Source organism: Polistes fuscatus, unplaced genomic scaffold (genome assembly GCF_010416935.1).
Source record: "Polistes fuscatus isolate 324 unplaced genomic scaffold, CU_Pfus_HIC Scaffold10, whole genome shotgun sequence".
NCBI classification, from domain to species: Eukaryota; Metazoa; Arthropoda; class Insecta; order Hymenoptera; family Vespidae; genus Polistes; species Polistes fuscatus.
In genome coordinates this window covers 1574529-1596191 of record NW_025112998.1, presented here as the reverse complement: position 1 = coordinate 1596191, position 21663 = coordinate 1574529, and the positions used below count along the sequence as shown (strand labels likewise).

General features: G+C 34.7%; 1 protein-coding gene across 2 annotated transcripts in view; it reads left to right on the top strand.

Annotated features, from left to right (window-relative positions):
• Positions 1-21663, top strand: part of LOC122525916 — a 60078-nt gene that overhangs the window by 9646 nt on the left and 28769 nt on the right. The gene's annotated exons all lie outside the window — the stretch shown is intronic.

Below are 21663 nucleotides of genomic sequence, written 5' to 3'. Positions count from 1 at the left end.
CCCTTTTCCCTCTCACTCTTTCTGTTGCTTACTATGTTGGTGTACCATCGGCTTCTTTCTCGTTCTACGTCACGTTTCAAAAGTACTGGACCGATGACATAACAAAAAACTTGTAGTAGTAATAGTAAAAGTAATAGTATGCAGTCCTTCGAATTTTTTTCATCATTTCTATCTTTATAAACGGGGATTAAATTTTTACATTAAATTTTCTCGAATATTTCCTAAGCAATGCAAGACACGAGCCGGTAACATCAACACCAGCATCAGCAATACCACCAGCAATATAAACTACCAGTAATACCAAGCGGCCATCACCTAGAGAGTAGCCAACGTTTTGTACGAATCACTAGGGAGAGTGAGAGACAGAAAGAGAGAGAGAGAGTGAGTTTGAGAGAGAGGGGGGAGGGGGAGGGGGAGAGCTCTGCGATTATTCCGGGCGCAAATTTATTTTTATCGGCCTGTACTGTACCGTCGGCCTGCCTGTTCTCTCTTCGCTCAGAAGCCCAGCGTTGCCGGACTACTAACTTTTTCTTCTTCATATTTCTTCCTTTCGAAACCTAATCGTTCTCTCTTTTCTCGATAATTTATATCAAATATATTATATATTATATAATGTACCATGTTTTAATTAATAATATTTGTTTAATTAAAATGTAACACTTACGTACACATTTATGTAAAGAAAATATACAAATATGCACTTGTATATGAATTTTTTGATAGATCTAATCGTCCATTTTGTATTTTGATTAGTGGATTCTTTCGTCTTATTTTGTTTGAGAATATCCAATCAGAAACGTATCGTAAAAATCTTCGGTAAGGTTCGATCAGTTTCGGATACGTTCGTAACGCAGGACGAGAAGATTTATCGCCCTGTGATATTTCTTACGGGTGGGTAGTGGTGTGGTACTATTGGTGGTATGTTGGTGGTGCTGCTGCTGCTGTGCCGCTGCTGCTGCTTCACGGTCACGTGATACGGGCCGAGAGACGAACAGCTGATGGTAATAGGTTAGGATCGGAAGATTATAAATAGACTATGTGTTCCAGAAATTAGATCATTGCTCTTTTCTCTCTCTCTCTTTCACTCTCACTTTCTTTTTCTCTTTCTTTTTCTCTCTGTTCTTTGTTTTATATTTAATAATATGAATCTAAACATTCTAACGGTAAAAATTATTATCCACAACGAAATTTTTGTTATTTTAATCTAATAAAAAGAAAAAATAGGAAAGGTTTTTCTAAGTCACGAATGATTCATAATTTATTGATGATGTAGTATTAAAAGATGCAGATAAGAAGAAAATATGTAATGGAAATAAACGAAATACTAAATGCAAAATAGTATGGCAACCGTGCGAAGTTCGCGAGTTGGTGATTCTCAAGGTCATCGAAGTTTCGTGTACCCGAATATTCGTGAGAGGAAGAGAAGCATACTGAGATAGAAGGAGAAAGAAAAAGAAAGAAAGAGATAGAATGCTTCGTGCAAAGTCGTAACAACGCAGGCCAGCCATGCTTGCTTGCTTCCTCAGCCGGAACTCGTTCGTCTCTGCGAGATAAGAATATTCTTTTGGAAAATCATGGGAAATCTGGCAACCGTGTCTTCTTCTTCTTCTTCCTTAGCGATGATCGTCGTGTTTGCGTGTCTATTCGTTATTTCCTTGCTTTTATTTTCTATTTTTTTTTATTGCAATCTTATATCACATTCAAACCCTTCCCCCAATTTGTCGAAGATATCTTCAAGACTTCTTCCGCCATTTTCTTTTTTCTCCGCCCGCGTCCATTTTCTTCCCGTTTCGCCATTTCTTACTTTTTTGTCCTGCACGTTTGTTTTCGCCCCCCTCCATTTTCTTTTCGCTCCGCCATTTTCTCCTTTCTTTTGCACTTTTGTTTCTTTCGTCCCTCCATTTTCTTTTCATTCTTTTGTTTCTTTTCTCCTCCAATCGCACACGCAATAACCTAAGATTCGCCAACGTGAAAAATTTCAACGTTTCGGATTACATTCGAAGACCTTCGGCTGCTTTGGAGGGTAATAAAAATAGTTTCTCTCTCTCTCTCTCTCTCTCTCTCTTTCTCTACGCATTTGCTAGCGTGTGCGCGCGCACGAGAGAAAAGGAAGCCGCATTTTGTAGAAGAGTATTTTGTGTTGTTATACTTGGACATACGTGTGTATGCGTATTGTCGTCATTTCTTATGTGTGCCAGAGTGGGCCAGAGTCAGCGTGCACGAGGAAAATAAAAAATAATAAAAAAAAAAAAGGAATAGGTAAGAGACATAAAAAGGATAAAACAAAACAAAAAAATATCTAGAAGGAAGGAAGGAATGAACGAGAGTATACAAATAAAGTAATAACCGGTTAACCGTCCAGCGGGGGGAAGATCGTACGAACGAAACGGGTTTCCACTTTCCTGATTGCTTAAGACGTAGGATCCCGCTTCTTTCATTACACAATTCAACACGGTCGACTCTTTTAGCCGTTAGACTTGGAATCAGTTATGGCGAATGGTACTACCTAAATGTGTTAACAAAAGAAACAAAATTATGCGAATAATTTCGATTCGTTTCGTTGCGATCGGCACTCTGTCTCTACTGTGCTTATGTATGTATGCATGCATGCATACGTGTATATATGCGCATTTGTATGTATGTATGTATGCATGTATGTATGTACGTACAGGGTGAACAAGAAGTTTCTAGATGGATCAAAAATTCCCACCTGACTTGAACGATCTATTAACACTTCGTTGAAAATCATTTTGTTTCGGGCCAAATTTTCCACTGAGTTTGTAAAACTATTCTATCTCGTGTATGCATTGATGTAATCGATTAAATATGTATGAGAATAATTTGTAAACTAATTTGTGTTCAGATGGTAAAAATGCAAGTTAAGAAAAATGAGTTTGTCGAATAGAAAAAAGAAAAAAAGAAAAAAGAAAAAAGAAAAGCTAATAGATCTATATGAACGATCTAAAGAACTTTTTCAGTACACCCCGTATGCATTTGATATATGCAAGTATGTATGCGATGAGTCACGAAGGAAAAAAGAAATCTTCTTGAGAGCTCGATGGATAAAAAAGAGTTGAGTAGATATATATATATATATCATTATCATCGACATGAAACTTCAATTATATATCTTTATTTTCTTTAGTTTTAATACGATCGAATTTATCTCAATTAAGGTCTAATTAATAAATGCTAATTTACTAAACGCAGTACGCGTTTGTAAATATCGAAAATTTGATGAAAATCAAATGATTTTGTTTCTTCTTTTTTTTTTTACACACCATACATAGGTAATACATGCACGCATATATGGATAGGTATGAGTAGGATGATGATGGTGTCGTGTATGCATGAGCACGTTTCGTGTTTATTCGGCTTCTTTCGGCTGGTTTCGCCGATGGTTTTCGCTCTTTCGACCTTTTCGTCCAGGCAGACGGACAGCTAGCGCGCGAGCGCACGCGACGTGCAATGTCTCTACGAATACGAAAAATATTCTCGACGTGTTTTCCTTCGAACGCCATTTTAACGTTGAGCTGCATACATATTACATACGCGTTATATATATGCATATATGTTTCTTCTCTTTTTTTCTTTTTTTTTTTTCTTTACCTCTCCACGATAGAAAAAATTCGCTTAACCAAAAACCATTTTTATCTTTTTATTGGATTATATATTATTTATTTACCCCCACCCCCTCTATCCGCCTCAAGAATATCGCGAGGAAATTTCGTATCGACCGACTATAAGAATAGGCAAATTTGATTTGTAAGATAATCGGGGGTTGATCAAAAATCATATTAATTTTGTATTTAATTAATAATAGATTCCAAAAAATATATATTAATCATTGTCCATTTTATTTATTTTCTTAGACGAGGACGGTAAAAGAAGTAATCTAAACAAAATGGTCGTCGATTTGTATAAAATCGTTGAGGAATTAAATTCACAAAACGTTTTTTTGGTTTATTATATAGTATTATTATAGTATTATTATTATTATTATTATTATTATTATTATTGTTCTACTTTTCGTATTGTGCGCCTTATTTCGTCGAATTTATCATAGCGCGATGAGCGGTCTCTTTTTTGGCTGTGACTGCTACATTAATGTGTGAAGTTATGAGAGAGAGAGAGAGAGAGAGTAGAATCTCCCACCAGTTGCGCCGGTGAGCGCAACTTAGTTTCAATCACGCCAATGGAATGGGGTTCACGGATTCTGCCCACTTACCCTCTACGCGAACATTCGAATCGCGCGATACATGCTTGACATCTCTCCTATCAAGGAAATGTTTCTGGGAATAGAGATAAAATAGATAGATGACGTAGGATCATTGAGGTTAGGTTAATGAAAAATGTTAATCATTCGATAAGACACACACATATCAGTTACTTTCTTTAAATTTCATTCTTTTCAACATTATCGCGCATATATGATTATTAAATGCATATTTAACTGATCATGTAACTAATAGATACAGTTTAACATAAGTTCAAGAAAATTTCATATTAGTTCTATCGAATGAAACGATATTAAGCGTCATTTTTTAATAATACTATCGTAATTATCGGTTATTTCATATAATTACAAAAGAAAAAAAAAAGAAAAGGAAAGAAAAGAAGAGTTAAACTTGTAACAAGTACCCCAATAAAATCAAGCAATTACCACGAAAAGTATTACCCGAAGTATAAAATAAACTACATTTTATATACAATCGTGTATATTTTATTTATATTAAGTTTCTTTATCAATAACAACTCCCCCAACAGACATTTCGTCTTTTTGTTTTCCGCTCGTTCGTTCGTTCATTTGGGAAATTGAGTCCGATAATAACAATGTTATATAACAACAATAATAATAATAATTATTATATTATAATAATAATAATAATAATAATAATAATAATAATAATAATAAAGGAAATAAAAAACAAAAAGAGGAACGAGAAACGAGGGAAGGGGCGAAAAAATGAGAGGAGAACAAAAAAAAAGAAAAAAGGAAAAAAAGGAAAAAGTAATCGCAAACTGGGAAGCATTGCTTCATTAGCGCCGCAATTATGGCCGGTATCGCCAAATTACACAATAGGAGAGTAACGAGTATGCGGTGCAATAAATTACAACGGCTCGCGTAATCATTACCCCTTTGAGTTTCATGTAACAGCGCCCTATCGGTTTACATTCAACTTTAATTGCATTTTGGTATGGCGGCGGCTATGGTGGTGGAGGTGGTGGTGGCGGAGGAGGAGGCGGTGGTGGAAAAGCAGTAGCGGCCTTTCGAAGCACCCTGGAATCAAACTGGCTGCCATACAGTCCTTCTCTCTCTCTCTCTCTCTTTCTTTCTCTCCTTCTCTCTCTATATGGCATAGCCAGCCCATAACGTTGTGGATAATTAAAGCTACTTTTAATTATTCAATAAAATATTTATATTCCCCGTTTTCCAACGGTTTACCGACAGACACGAATTTTCTTTATACGTGTATTGTATCGATACGTGCTGCTCGGGAACCACATATATGTATATGTATATGTATATATATGTGTGTGTGTGTGTGTGTGTGTGTGTTTGCATCGAATACACGCTTGTGTATATTATTATACCTGAGTACAATGTGATGGACGAAATAATGAATAATAGGGAGTAGTGGTGGGGAGAGGAGTTAAGGGGGTGGTGACTCGAAAATTGAGGGACCGAAACGCGAAATGAGTGAACGCTTTGCTTCTATGATGGTATATAGAAATTTAGCTGATAGAATGACATAATCTATGAATAAAACGTATACCTTTGATATAGTGGGTTCAATTACTTAGGAATGGATTTAAAGTGTGTTATAAATGATATTCTTAAAATTGATTATTTCTCTTTTTGAGAGAGGGAGAGAGAGAGAGAGAAAAAGAGAGACTCTCATTTTAAGGCTCGTAATTTTATAAGTATCTCTAAAGGAAGATATGAAATTAATCTAATAGTAAGTTCAGTTAAAGAGAAAGGAGAGAGAGAGAGGATATAATTGATTTTTAAAATCATTTAGGTACTTTTTATTTGCTTCATATCATGAGCACTTTTAGTTTCCACTATTCTGTATTATTTGCTGCAACAAACAATCAAGCAGCATCCATCCTATGTGTATTTATAGATGAAATTTATTTTTATCCGAAAGAATAATATTATTCAAAACATTTTCTCGTAGCATACTTCATGGACCGTGCATTATTTATGGACGTAGTCAACTTTTGCAGTAATCAATTGTTGATATTACGATGTGGTTAATTAAATGTGTAATACCTCAGAGACATTCTCGTCAAATTTTCTCTCTCTCTCTCTCTCTCTCTCTAAATATATTTATATATATATATTTTTTGTTTTGTTTTTATTTTCATATTTTATTTTTCCTTTTCTTCCTTTTTCCACGACTCGCGATGTTGTCCGTTAAAAATATTGTACTCGTTCAGCGTTATCAAATAATTTTTATTTTTCCCTATAACGTCGAAATTTATCGTTTCCAAAGTGATATCCTCGTTCGTAGAGGAATATCATTTGTTTAATTAATGAATTAATTACAATCAGGGGGAACGGAACGGTAAAAGAAAGTTTCAAGATCATTTAAAAAGAAAAATCACTATTAGCTTAATTTCTTTTCTTTTAAATTGTTTAACGACAAGTCTAACTGCAAAGCAAATTGATTGGAAACAAATCGTTTGGAAATTTTGATGAACCCAATTGTTATGCTTACATTGATTTTAATATTACAATGATTTATTGACAAAAAGAAAAAAACAAGAAAGGAAAACAAAAAAGATAAAAGGAAGTAGAGAAACAAAAATTACTCTTGGATCGTTCGATCAATGGAATCCAAGATGATGATCAGGAAAGAGGAATCGTGCATGGGAGGGAAAAAACTCGACGGATTAATCTGTTGCACGGTAAAACGGCGAGAGCGAGATAGGAAAAGAGATATAAAGAGAAAAGAAAGAAAGAGAAAGGGAGATAAAGAGGAATGGAGAATCGATAAGAAAAGAGACTAGGAAAAAGTGATTCGTAGCAGAGTGCTTTCGCGCCTCCAATCCTTCCAATCGTTTGTCCTTGTTTTTTTCTTTCTTTCTTTCTTTCTTGTTTAACGTCTTTTTTGTTCTTTGAACTTTCCTAACCTACAACAATAAATAGTCAATTAAAAGTAAGAAATGTTATAGTTTTGTAATAGTTACTTTTTTTAATGAGTCGTGTTCTACTAATGAAGAAACGAGATCGATTTAAATTTAACACGTTTAGTTGTTATAAATAATTGACGACAAACAGGAATAAGAGATTGAGACGTAGACAAAGTATTGGCGCCATTTTTATTCCAATATGTTGACAAAAATTATAATAAAATTGATAGAAATTTGATTTATCTCTTCTTCTATATCGTATTAAAAGAAAAATATATCACGTGAGAAATTTCTGACTAAATTAAATAGAATAAAATAAAATAAGATAAGATAAAATGAAAGTAATGTCGCCATCTTTATTACAGATAAAAATGGCGCCAAGTTTTCTATGCATTTTCTGTCTGTCTGTGTCTCTTCTCTGCCTTTGTTTCTTTTGGATTTGGACGATAAAAAAAAGGAGGAACCGTCGAGGAATTTTGCTTGGCTTGTGTGATGAAAGCTAGAGACCGCTTCTCGGCTAGCTAACTCGACTTCTTTTTCACGGACAGACGCTTCGAGGTTATCGCGTAATGGCGCGTCAGATGCAGCCGGCGTTAACGCGCGTACGAACCTACGTACGGACTTATGTATCTCTCTGTATATGTGTTTCTTTGTGTGTATGTGTAGCACGTATGCACATATACGTTTCTATATATATTCTTATATTTATATATGTGTATGTATGTATGTATATATGTATGTATATACGAAGTATAGCTTCGTTCTACTCGCGCGTGCGTGAGCGGACGGCCTTGGTTTGTGAGTCCGCTGTTCACCGTCAGCGATGGGATCGAACGTCTATTGCGTGTATTTTTTCGTTTTTTTCATTCTCTTCGTCGTCTTCTTTATAATTTTCTCAAAATTCAAATAATAATTTTACAAGAAAAACGAAACACCTTACTATCGGTCAGTTTCAATTATTACACTTCCATGTTTCTTAAGACTTCGGTCTATTAACTTAAATTAATAGGTCTTCTTTTTTGTTGCTCAATTTTTGTTAGAAATTTTGTTAAGGATTTAAATCGAACGTATTGGGTGGGATTGGTCAGTCGATTCCTGTTTCTTTTCATATCTTTCGTATTTGATTGGTTAATGATATTTGAGAAAAAAAAATGTAAATTTATTATTGATTAGTTAATTAATTTAGAATCGGGAAATGAAGGTGTTGACAAATAAGAACGAGCTCGTCATTGTCTTATTCGTAGTGACGATTGTTTCCAGACTAACCTTTGGAAACTTTGGCCTCTCGTCTTCTTCGAGATATTACCACAAGAAGTAGAGTTCGAGTAAGTAGGTAGAGGTAGACAGAGAGAAATGACGAGAAAGGGAGAGAGAGAGGGGGAGAGAGAGAGAGAAAGAGAGCCAGTTTGAAGGAGGACACCAAAACTTGTGCTGGAATTCGGCGGGAAACTCCAAAGTTTCGAAGGATACTTACAAGGTCGACTTTGTCAAAGAATGTTTTCCCATTCTCCTTTTATTGCCCATAAAAGTCATATTTTTCCTTTAAATCTAAAAGAAAAATTGTTGAATGCATTTTACGAATTGTTGACTATCCTAATAAAGAAGTTACGGTACTTAAGAAAGTTGTCAAGGGTCAGACAACATATTTTCACTTTCGAATTCTTGACTAAGAAGAAGAAGAAGAAGAAGAAGAAAAAGAAGAAGAATAGTAGTAATAATTGGAGAAAGGAAAAGTCAATTTGCCGTTGTACATCATTTTCATGTTTTCAAAGAATACGAAAGAAAGAGATAAAAAATAAAGGGCCGAGGGGGAAAAAGATAAAATGATGGTAAAGGAAGTTTTTGTTCACTTTTCGTTCCAGCATTTTGTCTACCTTTTGCGTAATATTTGTAAAATAGCAAAACCATGTTAGAAACAGTTTGTCGATAACCGAAAGAAAGAGAATACTCTACGTTCGATTTTACACGAACATTTACGACTCTGTACGAAAAACGTTGCTTTCGTAAGTCTTCTTGCATTTTTATTTTTCAATTAAAAAAATATCCGTTATAACGATCTATATTTATATATAAATATTCGTACGCTTCTCGTTTTTTTCATCTGTATGTAGAAATTATATTTTTTCTTTTCTTTTTTTTTTTTGGTCTTAACGCGAAGCTTAAAAAAATATTGGATTTTATTAATTTTTTATTTCATTCTATATAGTACCGAACTCTCATTATTTTTTCAATTGCAATTGGTTTTAGAATTTAAAAAAATTGAACACAAAATTTAAGATCGAAAAGGAGTAATTTGTTAAATCGTATAGGAACTTTTGATTCGACGTATATTATTTATTATTTTATTTGATTACACACATATACATACACATTTCTTTTTATTTTATTTATTTCCACGATAATTCTTCGATATAAAACGCAAATAATTTAAATTCGACTATAGTTCGAGCGACTATCTGTATAAATAATAATTAAAGGATTCATTGGGTTGGCTAGTAGATAAGCAATAACACGTCGATAGGGTTTTTGCCGACTACACTATGATCAACTTGCGACGAAAACGTTCTATAATCACGCGATTGTTTCGAGGCTCGACGATAACGCTCGCACGAAGTCGTTAAAATGAATCGAAAATGTATTCCCTATCGCGATATATACATAAGTTTTGTTTTTACCTATAAAACAAACATATGAGACTACGTTCTTTACCGATTAACAAAATAAATATATTGTTGTAAACTTGAAAAATGTCTGCCATAATTCAAGATGGCATATAACAATACATCTTAGCATATTATTTTCTCTCTAAAATAATAATAATTTAAATAAAACATACAATAAATTTCTATATAACAATAACAATTAATTGACATAAGGATATTTTCTCTTAAATGTATCATACAAAAAATTTCAAAATGGCTGCCACAAATCTTGACCACTTGGTATATTTAGGAGATCATAAAAAATTGCAGAGATTTTTAATCAACGAAATAAAGTTATTTTCGTTTTATAGAAAAGTGAACAAACCGAGAGGAACGTATTTAAAATATTTAAACGCTTCTACGATTCTTCCAAATTTGTTCGAAGGAGGAATATAAACGGTAAGAAGATTATTGCGCTTAGCATGGCGCCTCTGCTCGCAAATCAGCCAATAGCGTGGCACCGTGGCCGACCAATTTCAACTATGGAGACTCTAAACGGCTTTAGTAACAGTGACACGAGCCAAAGCGAGAAATTTCAGGGCAATACGGGGCGATAGGAGGTCGTCCTCGAGTAAAGCGACGAGCTCGATTCTCTCTCTCTCTCTCTCTCTTTCTCTCTATCTCTCTATCTCTCCCTTTTACTCACTCTTTCACTATCTATCTATCTATCTCTATCTCTATCTCTATCTCTATCTCTATCTCACTCATTCTCTCACTCACCCTTCGTATAAGAGTCGTTCGAAAACTCGGTCAAAGTCTCGTCGCCGCGACGTCTCGCTTTGGGGATTCGAAGAAAGGAAAGGAAGGAAGGGTCACCTACTTCTACTCTCTTCTTTCTTCTTTTCGTTTCTTTTGAAAGGATACTCGATCGGTCGTACCGTCTCCTCCTCTTCAGTCATTAACCTTCGATCCGAAGTTTTTGCCGAGTCATATTTGTCTATTCTTACATTTTTCTTTTCCTTGACGGAATACAATTGTTATAATTATGTAATTTTGTTAATATTTGCACGTTTTTTAAATTCCGCTAGTATACCTAAGAAATTTCATGAACATTTAATTTTACAATACAATTTTTACGGATAATTGATTAATTGTTTTCAAAAACAACGATCTTTTTCATTAGTTTTAAAATTTAATCCGATGATTTGCAATAACGTAATATCTAAAAGATATTTACAAATTTGCTTTCCATTCTTAACACACTGTCGGTGGGTAGAAGAGTATTAATATCTTTTCCGTAGACTGACGCTACTTATCAGGATGGGGTATTAATACCTTTTATGCAAGATTTACTTTTCTTTTCTTTTCTTTTTTCATTTGAATGACTATTTTGTTTTTCTCCTTCCTTACTGTTCATCGTAAGAAAACAATCCAGCAGATATTCAGGATGATACTCGTCGACAATGCGTTAAAAGATTAATCACACAATCAAATTCTATTTATAAGATCCAAAAAATATCCATAAATCATAAAACTTGTGGAGATGTTGAAAAAATACAAAAAAATGTATTCTTAAGTATCGTTTGATATCAGGAATTGAGGGTGGGTGGTGTGAGTGTGAAGTTTGGTGTCTCAGCGAGATAAGCTTGGAATTCGTTCATGCCTTTATCGATGCTCAATACTAAGTACAAAGTTCATATGTGTTTATGCGTGTGCACGTAGGTATATATTCACCCCCGTGTTCTTCTCAACTTTACATTTTATTCATTGATGAATCGAGGAGTCGAAGATATAGGGATGTAAAAATAAAAAGAGAAGAAGAGAAATAAAGAAAGAAAGAGAGAGAGAGAGAGAGAGGGAGGGAGAGAGAAGAAGAAAAAAAAATAAAGGGAGAGGAATCAGACAGCACCTATCGTTGAAATTCGTAAGGGTAGGTCAGAACCGCGAGAAACGAGATGGGTAGAAATCATAAAATTCGATCGGCCCGACCTAGTCAAGAGGGAATCACCCTCTGCCTGTTCTATATCTATCTCTCTCTCTCTCTCTCTCTTTCACCTACACACACATACACCGGTCTGTCTGTCTGTCTGTCTCTTTTTTTTGCTGGATTTTTTTTCCCTTTCTCTCTTTTTTTCCATCTCACTCTTTCAATATATGTAGGTATATCCGATATATCCACTCCTCTCGTTTATTCTTCGTTCCGGTTGTGATGCCGACCTCCGAGCTTTTCCGTCATATTGTATACAGGGTGGCCCATAAATACCGTAACTATAACGAAAGGGGAAAAGAGAATAAAAATTGGATACCTCTTTTTTTTTTTTTAGGGGCTGGGGGAAAGTGATGGTGGTGGTAGTGGTGTTGTCGTCATCGTCGTTGTTTTTTTGGGTTGGGTTAGGTTAGAGACGTGTAACGATGTTTTCTGAGAGACATAAACTCGTGTCACGTGACGCGAGTGATGTAACATGGATAAGTGCAGCGAGGATGATAATGCGACGTCATGTTGGTTTTTTTTCTCTTTTTTTTCTTTTTTTTTTTAAGGAACTTCTTTTTCGGTAATAAACTCGTACGATCATAATTTTCTACTGACATTTAACGATATCAGAAAATGACGGATATTTCATTTTTTCGATAAGAAATATTATAATAATAATAATAATAATATATATATATATATATATATACATATATACGATAAAGAATTCGTTATAGTTTTTTCGATGAAGAAATTTATTAGGTTATCAATGAGCGTTATTTGTTTTATCGACAAATTACAAATATCTATTATTAAATATCGACAATGTTTAACATAAATTATGAAACATAACTTAGGAGGGGCCGAGGGGTTTATTTTTAAATAAAAAATAATTGCAGTGTTAGTTAACCATGAAGTTTATTTTTTTGTTTTGTTTTTTAAACCGATAGATTGACAAACGTTAAAACAAAAATATATTTTAATTTATCGAAATGACAAATGACAATATTTCCTTGGCAATTGTATACGCGTTGGAAATGAGGAAAAATAAAAACCAAAATACACCTAAACAAACACACACAAACAAATAAATGTTTTAGCAAATTTTCAATTAAATGCATCGAATGATTCGTTAAACGTTTCGGTGATATAAATTTTGAATGTATAAATGTCGACGAGAACAAAATTACGAATCGAATATAAACACGTGCGCGCGCGCGCGTGTGTGCGAGTTTGCGCGCGCGCACGAAAAAGAGAGAAAGAGAAAGGGTAAATGTGTATTAGTTTAGAAAAACATCACCGATATTTACGGCCGAGTTCGGTAACACGAAAGAAAGAAAAATAAAGTGCAAGGTAAAGCGGACCTCATGGATAAAAAGGGGATCGAAAAAGAAACTGGTAAGAGTGAAAAAGAATAAGAGAGAGAGAGAGAGAGAGAAAGAGAGAGATAGAAAGAAAAAGAGACCGAATAAATAGGGGTAGACTCGAACGAAAAGTTTCCTCGTAAAGTCGAAGTGCGATGCAAACTTTTCAGAGAGTCCAATGAACTAGGAAAAATCGGCCAAGTTCGTGTATACGATAAACGAATCGAATACACGAGAGCACAGTTGGAAAAAGAGGTTAGGGATTTCGTTGTACCATATACAGGGTGAGTCCGAAACTTCATAAACGATTTAAAAAAAAAAAAATGAAAACAAAACGGTTATACCCTATTCCGCGAGATCTTTTATTAAATAATTTCATCTTTTTTTTTTTTATATCGCATTATAAATCTACGAGCCTGTTATAGATACTTGTATAGAAAATCTTTCACGAGAAATTAACCTCAAAATTGAATTCACGAGAAAAAAATGAATATAAAAGTAATATCTTTATGATTTTTTAAAAACTCTTTTAAACTTATCTCTCTCTCTCTCTCTCGTGTGTTGTCCTTATAATTACAATATTTATAAAATTATAACAAATATTTAAAATACATAAATATATAAATATACTTAAATGGTCGCCCTCCATCTTGGAAATTTTATATTATCCGAATGAATTATAGTGAAATGAAATCTTGACTAGAATGAAATAAATGTTATTAACATTGTTGTTTTTAAATCGAATCCAATATACATTTCCTCCCAGTGAAACGATCAGATATCAAATAATACAATTTCGTGTTTATTTTTTATTTCTCTCCTATATATATATATCTCACACCTTCGGGGAAGAAAAAAATTTAATTGAATTAAATATGTATGGGTAAAGAAAAAATATTATTTCGCGATAATAAATTCGATCGTTTTTTATGCAAACGAGTTGATTGGTTAAAGAGTTTACACTTCTTTATTCTTTTTATTACTTTTATTTTTTCCTCTTTCTCTCTCTCTCTCTCTCTTTTTCTCACACCATCTTTGTCACCCTCAATCTTTTTATGAATTAAACCACGAATGAAATGAATTCTTTCTTAAGAACAATTTATTTCCTTTGGGGTAGACTATCTTCTTTATCCCCTTCCCCCCTCTCTTTTTCTCACCCCCTTTTTCTCCTTGTAACACAGCAGCAATATCGAGATTTGATTTCACTTTGACGATTGAAACGGTATCAGACTTAATAACTGTAAGGTAATAAAAGAAATATAAAAATAAAAAAGAATAAGCTTTCGATTGTATAGGTTCATTAGAATTACATGAAAATAATAGAGGCACGCGACAAGAGTTCAAAGAGAGAGAGAGAGAGAGAGAGAGAGAGTGAGAGAACCGCGGGATGATAAAGGTTGGCATCTATATGAAAAGAAGAGAAGAACCCACTCGATCTGCCGATCGATTCGGAACATTAAAGATTCGAGGTGGCGATTATCACGCCTCGACCGCAAGTTGTCGGTCCTCGAGTTCGACTCAACTCGAGTCTAGTCAAAGTGGAATCTGGAGGAGTTTCGGGAAGGGTGAGGGGGAGAGGGAGATCAGAGAGAGAGAGAGGGTGGAAGGTGGTTAGTTAAGGGGAGGGAGGCTGGAGGAGAGGAAATCTTTTTCTTTTCGGAGGGTTGTGGTAGTAGTGGTGGTGGTGGTGGTGGTGGTGGTGGTAGTGGTGGTAGTCTTTGTCTCGTACAAAGGGATGAAAACGAGGGTAAAAGTGTGAGAGTGTGTTAGAGTGGGAGGAGAGGAGTGGGTTCTCCTCCTATCTAGGAAAGGTTCTATGGCTTCATCGAAGAACCAAACGAGGAGAGAGAGAGAGGATTAGTCTCGGCCTCTCAACGATCGTGGACGACCGATATTAGATCCAGATAGATTAGCCTACACACGGTTCTTAGCGAGAGATTACGTCTACTCTAAAGTCCTGAATAAGGGAACGCGCTAGTCAAGCCACTGATGATTACACCAAGTAATATCAGTCAAATCGTAGATCATAATAAGAACGTATAGTATTAGTAAAAGTATCATCGTGTCAGGTAATATCAAGTCAAATCATTGATTATAACTGGGACATCAATCGCAGACATTTTAATCAAATAACTGAACCATATCAGGAAACATTTAGTCAAGTTACAAAAAAGTCGTATGAAGAAATACCGGTTAAGTTATTAATCATTATTGGGATGTATCTGTTTTAGATGCTGATCATTGCAAGAATACTAATCAAAGCATTGATCGTAATATTCATCAAGGTATATGTACCAATGTATAGATTCTAATACTTCAGTCAATAATTTAATCAGGAATACACCAATCAAGTCACAAACTATATCAGGATATTTAAATTAAGTTATAAATCATAATAGGGAAACGCCAGTCAATTCACAATTGGAGGTTGCAATTTTATCCATTTGTTTATTATTCCTTTGATGGTAACTTGACTTAATATAGATATAATAGTAATGAGGATAACGAAATGAATGATTAAATACAATCGTGAGACACAAATATTCAAATACTTATGAAATTTGGCACTTTTAATTTGAAAGTAACTTTTGTGGAAAGATAAATACTCGACACTCTTGGTTGTTCATTTCAAAATCAAACTTTTACAAAATTAGTTTCTTCCGTTAGGAATGCAAATGTCATATTCAATTTCATATCTTTTGGAGGAAAAAAAAATGTCGAAATATTATTTTTCGAAGATTTATTACGGGTATTACAAATAAAATAATCATATTTTAATTTCATATTCAACGAATTAGCGATTTTCCGTATATTACTGTGGAAAAATATTGTCAGGAATATCGCAAACATTTTCATAATGTATATCAGTAATCCAAGTGCCACCATTAACGAACGTTAATATTTAGGACTATTCAAAAGCGAAATGAGCGTACAGAGTAAGCCAAAAGTTTCTTGGTAATTTTTAACAGTTAATTACTCTTTCCTGACATTTTTTAGGCTTTTGATTGCGGTTTCTAATTATATATAAATGTAAAAAATGAAAAATAAATTAGCCTAAAAAGTCGTGGTAAAAGTGTAATAGATATTTTTCAAAAAATTGCGTAAAAAGTTTTGAACAACTCTGCAATAAATGTATCGTCGACGTTTGATTCGTCGGTGTTATATGCGCCGTGGCCCAAATCTGTCAATCTTCAACTGAAATACAGAAAGACCCCACTGTGTATAGATTTATAATTTTCGTCAAGAGAGTTGGATAGGAGAGGAAGATAGGGGGGTAAGTCTTATTTTACAAATTTCCAATGCTTAATTATAAGAGAACTTTAAAAAATTGATGAAATTGATACGAAGTTTCGAACCAACTAACGACAAGTTGGACTAACAATCTTTTCTTTCGCAATATTCTGCTCTAATTACAGAATAATTATAATAAATATATTAATAGTGATAATAGTAATAATGGGAACGATATAAAATATTTATTACCAACGGACAATATTATCAATATTACAACAGTTGTTCAATTACAATTAACTTTTAGCATTTCAATGAAATTCCATTGAGAACAGATTGCAACAGTTAGCCAAATAATTTTGATAGAAATGATCGAAATGCCACTTGTCGCTGTTTAACTACCTGTAACTTATGAACTTGGAAATGTACTGGGAAATAAAACAAAAGAGCCCAGAGCGTAATACCGTGTCCACCTCAAGTTCCAATGTTTTCTTACCGCCACTGGAACCCCAGTAAAAAAAGATGAGGGGAATAAAAAAGTAAGGTCGATCAAAGAAATTAGGGGCCCCCGTTTTTATTTAGATTGATCCATATTTGCGCTTCTTGGCCTCGATTTAAGGAACACCTGGCAGCATGGAAACGGCATTACGCGCGTGCCACTCTCTTAAGAGAGGGCTGCACGTGACAGGAGGGAGCGCAGGAGAGAGTTTTATGAATGGGGACCCACCACACGTGCCACAGTGGTACTGCTGGTACTGGTACTGCTGGTGCTGGTGGTGGTAGTGGAGGTGGTGCTGGTGGTGGTGGTGGTGGTGGTGGTGGTTCGAACGTTTCTCGATACGCGGCGTACCGCCATTTCTCGAGAGAGAGTTTCTATCTTTCTCTTTCTATCTTTCTATCACTCTTTTATACCTCTCTATCTCTCTCTTTCTCTTTCCTTCGGAATGAAGAAAAAAGCTTTCGGGTGAGATCGTTGGAGAAGGCGCGGAGGAGTCCCGACTCCGAGCGTGAAACATGTTCAAGAGTAGGGGTAAAAAAGGGATGGGTGTGTAGGTGTGGGTGTGAGGGTGGAGGTGGGGATGCGAGACGGAGGGATGGAGGCAAAGGAACCGTGGAACTCGGTCGTCTACCCTGTAATTTATAACTGGAAACTCGGAACTCTCTGGCGCGACCTAAGGCGATATGTCGATTCCGTCCGGAAGAATCTTCTCTTTCTTTCTCTCTCTTTCTCTCCCTTTCACCATTCCTCCCCGAAGGTCGTTCGACCTTCGACCAGAATCTATGCCGACTTTGCAATATTCTCGTTTCTTTCTTTTTCTTTTTTTCTTACTTTTCTTATTTCTTGCTTTCTTTCTTTCTTTCCTTCTCTTCCTTTCCTTCCTTCCTTCCTTCCTTCCTTCCTTTCATTTTATTTCGTTTACGACCGCAGTCAACTTGGACTTCATGGTCGATTAGATGCCAATTTATAGGTTAGGTTTATTTGTTGTTGTTTTTGGCTATTTTTTGTCTGCTTCTTATTCTTCTTTTTTTTCCTCTGATACTTATTACCCTTTGCTTTGATATCAAGTATTAGGATTAAATCTTTATTCTCTTTTTTTTTGCCTTTTGCCTTTTCGAAACACCGAATTTTGTTGTAACTGTACACAGTTGTTGGGGTTGTTCAGGATCATGCATTGTGCATGCAGTGAGACACTCCAATGCTCAAACGTTTTCAAACGTAAATGAAAAGTTCTGAGTTTAACATGCAATGGTGGACTGAACAGTCTTGATGAGCCTAACACGCGAGGGAGGTTGAAAAATGTTGAGCTTCATGGGACTTCTGTGTCATGAAATTATAGCGATTTATTTGTAGTTCGCGTTTAGAGTTCTTAATTAATGCAAACAACACTTGAACTTTGTATACTCGATTATATGTAGGCGAATTTATTAGTTTGTTGTTATCTTTTGTATGGATTACACCGCCATTGATATTATCTTGGATTAAACGTTAGAAAATACTGAACATCTGATCTACTAGTAGTATTATGCAAATGATGATTAGAGCTTTCTATTTAAGTGGCATCATAATTAATATGTACAAACAACTTATATATTAATTACACGTCGTTGGTATAATATGACCGTTAGTCGCAAATTTGATATAAAGATATTTATACTTCATAAGTTAACCTAAAATTTTTATAATTCGTTTGCAGGATTTACTATTCCATTTTGATAACGGTCACTTTTAGAGAGTTGGATTTACAAAATATAAAAATAATTCCTAACGACTGCATGAAAAATTTGTTAATCGTATTGATTAAAGTAAGAGATTTTTGCAAAAAAAAAAGAAAGAAAAAAAAAAGCAGATAGGTAGAGACTGAAACAGTACGAAAATGATGCTCTCTATTTTCAACGATGGCTCAAAGCATGTCCGCGTGGTATGCATAATAAATCACATTGAATTTTCTAACGCACGTCAATATTTCTCAGCGGTTTATGACGTTAATACGAAACCATTAAAAGCAGCGTAAAGCCACTAGACGAGAGAGATGAAAATTATCGGATAAGAATATTTAGTTATTTTTATTTAAACTTTTTACTTCATATTTACTGTTACAATAGCATATAGGATCTAAAAGTTACAAGATGATTAGATTAAGAATAAAAAGGGGTAATTGATTTTTAAAATTACATAGAAACTTTTTGGTGACAATCAAAGAATTTGTTAACCATCCGTGTATAAATGTTGTTAGACTAAATTAAATTAGAAGAATGATTTGATAATATTACAATTAAGTAATCCAATCGTTAATATAAAATTTTTCTTTATTAGTCAACCTTGATTCTTTTGGTCTAGACTCACGTGATAAATTAAATGATATAAAAAATATATACATAAGTATAATATATGTATATAGTAAGAATATAGTATAGGAGGGAACAACGTCGGCAACAACCCCTTTTGAAAACGTGGGCACGGATTATTATACCGCTCGTAAAGTTTTATTGCCGCGCGAGAAGCTTCGTGCTTTACAGAGGGCGTTGTGATCGTGTCCTCGAAAGGGAGTCCTTCTCCTCCTTTACCTCCCCTCCTTCCTCTCCTACTACTCTTCCTATCGTTCCTTAACTTTTCCGTCCGACGACCGATTTACGATCCTATTGGTTAAAGCAATAAATTTAATGCTACGTTTCACTCGAGAGAACTTGAACATTTCGGGACCACTATGTCTAATCGTTCACATTTTCTTTCGACCGATAGATTTTCTAACCTACAAACAAAATAATGAAGATCTACTTTTTGACTCTAACTTGCACTCAAAGTAACGAAGATCTACATTTTTCTAACCTATATCTTCTAACGCAACAAAGATCGACAAGTTTCTAATCCAAAAGTACAAAATTACATACAGATAAAGATATATATTTTTTTTTACGCGCGATAAGATAAAAAATTTCACTAAAATCAGCCTCGATCCTCGGATCGTTTTTAAACGGATCATCCCACATAAATTATTTTTTTACGTGTCATCCATCTTGTTTCCGACACATAACCTCAAATATAAAGTAGATTCAAAATGATGTAATAAGATCGAGTTCATAAAGAGTCTAGGCATAAAAGTCAGGGTCGTAGGATATATATCATTCGAATTTTGGCTGAGAGACACTAGGAAGAGGGGAAAAAAAACGATAAAAAGAAAAAAAGAGAAATAGAGGGAGAGAGATAGATAAAGAGAAGGAGAGAGACAGGGACAGGTCGATACTGACCTATGACGCTTGGCGAAAGGCGCACTAGTAAAAGAGAAAAGCAAAAGCAAAAGCAAAAAAAAAAGAGAGAAAGGAAAAAAGTATAAAAAAGAGTAAAAAAAGGTTCACTCCCTCGGCTCTCCCCGTGCAAAGTGCTCATGCGCATGTGCAACGATGATCGAGCTTTTTCCCCGGATCCTTGCTCGATATCACGAGCTCTCTCTCTCTTTCTCTGACTCACTCACTCACTCACTCTCTCTCTCTCTTTCTGTCTTTCTCGTTCTCAGAGAAGAACTCAAAAACAATAATGTTCCTCCAACATTGCGAAGAGAGCTCGTTACTAAATTTATGACGAAGCAGTAGTACGCGCGCATTACTACAACGAGACTAAGAAGAGTATTATTTTTTCTTTCTTTTTTTTTCTCTTTTCTTTTTTTTTTTTTTCAATTTTTTCTTTCTAATGTACAACTTTCTCCGTGAATTTTCCTTTCATAAATTTAAATTATTTTTCTTCTGACACTCGCGTCCGCGTGTTATTTTTATTTATTTTTATTTAATATTCGATTTTATTCGATTTTTCATTTATGATTTGCTTTACGTTTTATTTTATCGTAAAAAAACACAAATATTGACTATTTATTTAATAATTATTTCGTGAAATTTTGTATATATATATATATAATATTTTTGATCATTCGTTGGATCGGCGGCCATATTGAAAGTTCACCATTTATCATCGATAAATATCCGGCGCCATTATCGATTAATCTTACTCTTGATCATCATCGTTACGTTTTCCGTAAGATTACAAACGTTATCAGTAAAGTTCCAGAATATAATATATGAAGTAGTGGTAAACGAGAACGCGTCTTTCTCAGCCTTTTCTTCCATCTAACATTTCTTCTCGACAGGGACGACGAAATCGTCCGTGAAACGAGTCTTCTCACACGTATATACTACAGACACATAACCTAAAACCCTATACCCATACAAACGAACACCGAGGATATACAGACCCAACCAAAACATCCGCGAAAAAAGATTTTCGATAATCCTCCAATAAAAATAAAGGAGAAAACGAATAAAAAGAAGTAGAGAAAGAAAGAAAGAAAGAAAAAAGAAACGACAAAGAAAATATAAGAAGTTAAAGTTAGGGGAAGAATTGACGGGAAGCAAGGCAAGCAAGGCAAGCGTTGGAAGGGGGAATAGTTGTGTTAGTCGTCTGCTCTTTAAAAAAAAAAAAAGAAAAAAAAAGCAAAACAGAAAAACTTGACCTAACGTAATCCATGGGAAGTTCTGTCTCACGCGATATCATCATACCTTTTTTTTTTATTTTTTTAAACTTTAATCTCAATTTCGCCCTCGTCTTATTTGTCGTTTGATAAGAGAAGTCAACGTTTCTTTGGGACAATGAAATAGTTCGTAGCTGGTATTGACGATGGACGGTGTTAAAGGGGGTTGAGGGGGAGAGGGTTAGAGGAGAGGCGGTTAGTGTAGGTGATGCGGTGAAGAGTCGAAGAGAGAAAGAAAGAGAAAGGTGGAGGAGAGAGAAACAGGGAGAGGGGGGCGGTGGTTTTTCGTTATCGAC